We start from the raw sequence: 4275 nt of genomic DNA, 5'->3' as shown, positions 1-4275 counted from the left end.
ACTTTAGAAAATATTGTTAAAAATGCCTTTAAAAATATTTATTTATTTATTTATTTATTTATTTATTTTGTTGTTTTGAGACAGGGTCTCACTATGCAGTTCAGACTGATGTTGAGCTCACTGTGTAGCCCAGGCTGGCCTTGAACTCACCATGATCCTCCTGCCTCAGCCTTTGAGTGCTGGGATTACAGGTGTGCACCATCACACCTGGCCCTAAATGCCTTTTTTGAGCCAGGGTTTTACTATGTAGTTCCTGCCTGCCTAGAACTCACTATGTAGCCCAGGTGGGCCTCAAATTCATGGTGATCCTCCTGCCTCAGCTTCCCCCAAGTGCTGGGATCATAGGCATGCGCCACCACACCTGGTTTGAATGTCATTTTTTAAAAAGCCACTGAAAAGGGTCTAGTTTATTAGGAATATGTCTTTTTTTGTTCTTCTTTTTAAACAGGGTCTTCTAAGCACCTGCAAGCAGGAGCAGGGGCCGAGGGTTTAATCTCTGGGCCTACCGTGCCAGTCCCACCCCTGGGTTGTGCTGAGATGGCAATTGAGACTAGGAGTGGTGGCACGTGCCTGTAATCCCAGCTCTTGGGAGGCTGCAACTAGGCGGATCACTACGAGTCCGATCTAGTAGTGAGACCCTGAACACCCAGTAGACCCTTCCCTAAAATACAAAAACTAAAAATAAATAAATAAATAAACAGGGTCTTCTTACTCTATAATTCAGGCTGGTCTTGAACTCACTATGTGGCCCAGGCTGGGCTCAAACTCACAGCAATCCTCCTGCCTCAGCCTCCTGTGGGCTTCAATTACAGGTGTGCACCACCATACCTGCTGAAATGTCCAATTTACTTGGGTCATTCTCTCATTCTGGACCCAAAGGATGCATCCTTTTGTCTTTTTTTTTTTGCCTGGTAATGAATATTTTGAAGTGTCTAGTTTGGATCTTTTCCTGCTGTGGATTCCTAGAAGTATAATCACTAAGTCAAAAAATGAAAGGGGCCTGGGATATGGCTTAGTGGCATAAGTGCCTGCCTGTCAAGCACAAGGTTCTGATTTCAACTCCTGGGACCCTCCCACCCAAAAAATAATAGAAATGACTTATGGTTCTGAGCGCATTTTTCCAGGTTTTTCTCGAAACCTGTACTGACTTGAAATACAGTAACAGAAAAATATAGGGGCCGGGGAGACAGCTCAGTAGAATAAGCGCTTGCCTTGCAAGCACAAGGACCTACGTTAAATCCCCAGTTCCATCAAAAAGAAAAAAAAAATACTATGTTGCTGGTCCCTCTCTGCTGGGGGACTTAATGTTTCAGCTACATGTGGGGGGCTGCAAGTCCGTAACCATGGTACTCTGGGAAGCTGAGGCAGAAAAATCACCAGTTCAAGACCAGCCTGGGGCACTGGGGATACAGCTCAGTGGCATACGTGCTCGGCTGGCAAGCACAAGGCCCTAGTTCAGTTGCCAGTATTTTAAAAAAAAGAAAGAAAGAAAGAAAGAAGAGGGTGGCCAAATAGCTCAGCGGATTAAAGCGCCTGCAAGCAGGCACAGGATCTGAGGGTTTGATCCCCAGGCCTGCCGTGCTGGCCCAAGATGGCAATTGAGACTGGGCCTGGTGGCGCTTGCCTGTAATCCCAGCTCTTGGAAGTCTGTAAACAGGCGGATCACTATAAGTGTGTTCTTGTAGTGAGACCCTGATCACCCTGTAGACCCTTCCCTAAAATATAGAAAGAAAGAAAGACAGACAGACAGACCAGCCTGGGCCATTTAACAACTGAGTAAGATATGAAGGGTTGGGAATAAAGATAACCTTGACTCATTTGAAGCAAGTGGACACACCCTGAGGCCATAACATCAGGCGACACCAGTCAGACACACGAGCAAAGTACCTTGAGGTTTCTCACACACGAGCAGCCCCAAGTATGAATAGCTTAAAGAGGTGGCTCAGTGGAATAAGCGCTTGCCTGGCAAGCGCAAGGGCCTGAGTTCAATCCCTGGTTGGGGGAGGAGAGAGAAGAAAAGACAGCACTAAACAGGGATCCGGGCCTCTGCTGAGGGAAGGGGGGCTGCGGCTGGAGGTGGAGGGGGCAGAGGGAGGAGGAGAAGGCCCGCAAGTGGGGGTGCCTGTGCTCCTGCGCGGATGCTCCTTGAAGAATGCAATCACTGTGCACTCATAAGCATTCAAAAATAAAAAAATATTAACGGCTGAAGATGTAGCTCACAGCGAAAGCCCTGGATTCAATTCCTAGTACTGCAAAAACAGAACTAAAAAGAGACTCTCCCTTGAGAGGCTGTCCTGCTGTGTAGCCTGGGTTGGCCTCAAACTCACAGGGAGTCTGCCTGCCTCAGCCTCCTGAGTGCTGGGATTACAGGTTTGTGTCACCATATCCGACCTCTTTCAAGATTAAGATAGTAAATGGGCCTGGGTTGGTGGCACTAGCCTGTAATCCCAGCACTCGGGAGGCTGAGGCAGGAGCATTGCCCGTTCAAGACCATTCTGGGCTACAAAGTGAACTCAAGGTCACCCTGAACTGCAAGTGAGACCCTGCCTAAAAAAACAAAACAAAACAAAACAAAAACAAACAAACAAAAACAGATTGAAAGATTAAAATAGTAAATGCAAAAATAAAATATAGGGCTGGGGAGATGGCTCAGTGGAATAAGTGCTTGCCTGGCAAGCACAAGGGCCTGACTTCAATCCCCAGTTCCGCAAAAAAATAAAATAGGATAGCAAATGTGTAACTTTTCCAGTGGACTCTCTGCTGGATCGTCCTTTTACTTATGAAAGTCCTAGACTTTGAATCACTAATTTGAATGAATTTTACAAATTAAAAAAAAAATTGTCCATTGTTTGTTATGTTTATTATATTCACCAAGGATTTTTTTCACACTGTATTTGTTTGATTTTACATAGCCACACAATCAAAATAGTTGAATCAATAGCTTTTTGGTCTGTGCTGCGGACTGAGCACAGCGCCTTGCTCGTGACAGGCTTTAGCTACATTCCTAGCCCCTCATGGCACCTTTGTTTTTTTTGTTTTTTTGAGGCAGGGTCTCACTGTGGAGCCCAGGCTGGCCTTAAACTCATGGTAATCCTCCTGCCTCAGCTTCCCCAGTGATAGGATTTCAGGCCGAGGCTACCACACCAGCCTTGAGGCTGGCCTCCAACTCCCCATGTCGCCTAGGCTGTCCTCGACTCTTCTGCCTCAGCCTCCCAAATGCTGGGATTACTGATGTGTGCCACCACACCCGGCTACAGTTTTTCTGTTCTTCCAGATGAAATTTTTGTTTGTTTGCTTTTATTTTTAAGACAGGATCTCCCTGTATAGTTCAGGCTGGCCCTGGACTCTTGGTGATCCTCCTGGTTCAGCCTCCTGAGTTGATTCTTTTTTTTTATACATTTTTTTTTTTTCCAGAACCGGGGATTGAACTCAGGCCCTTGCGCTTGCCAGGGAAGCGCTTATTCCACTAAGCCATCTTCCCGGCCCTGAGTTCTGATTCTTGATGAGTTTAAGAATTGTCTTGCCTAGAGGTGGGCATGGTTGTGCACACCCGTAATCCCAGCACTCTGAGAGTCTGAGGCAGATTATTATAGTTTCCCCCAGCCTGAGCAATTGCTTAGTGAGACTCGGTCTCAAAATAAATGAAAAATAAAAGAACTGGAGATACATGTTAATGGGAACCTTCCCAATTCAAACTCCAGGATTGGAAGGTTAAAAAAGAAAGAAAGAAAAAAAAAAAGGGGTGGGCCGGGGAGATGGCTCAGTGGAATAAGCACTTCCCTGGCAAGCGCAAGGGCCTGAGTTCAATCCCCAGTTCCACAAAAAAAAGAAAAGAAAAGAAAAAAAAGACCTCTCCCATGTTGTCTCTTCTTGCCTGGTGAGGTGGCAGAAGGAGGCAACCCCAGGTCCGGGTCTCTGGAACCAGGTGGGAGCCAGAGGGACAGGTTGGACCAGCTGGGGTTCCAGGGGCTCTGAGACCAGCAGCTCCAGTGGAGAGGATTAGACCAGCTGGGGTGCTGGATAGGGCAGGTGTAGCAGGCAGGGCAACCCACCCTAAGGTGGAGCAGATTTCAGGGTGGAGTGTGGGTGGGCTCTGAGTTGGATAGGGGTATAAAGCTGGCTTCTGCCGCTCCCTGGGCCCAGTGCTTGCAGCTGCTCCACTACTGACTGCCTATTTTCCAGGTAAGAGTACTGGGTCTCAGGGACCTGACGGCTGGGCTGGAGCGGGCGGTTGGGGCCCAGGGTCGAGGTGGGGCCCAGGGTCGAGGTGGGGCC

The sequence above is a fragment of the Octodon degus genome, unplaced genomic scaffold (assembly GCF_000260255.1).
Source record: "Octodon degus isolate 3935 unplaced genomic scaffold, OctDeg1.0 scaffold00006, whole genome shotgun sequence".
Lineage (NCBI taxonomy): Eukaryota > Metazoa > Chordata > Mammalia > Rodentia > Octodontidae > Octodon > Octodon degus.
Note: the sequence above shows the minus strand (reverse complement) of the source record.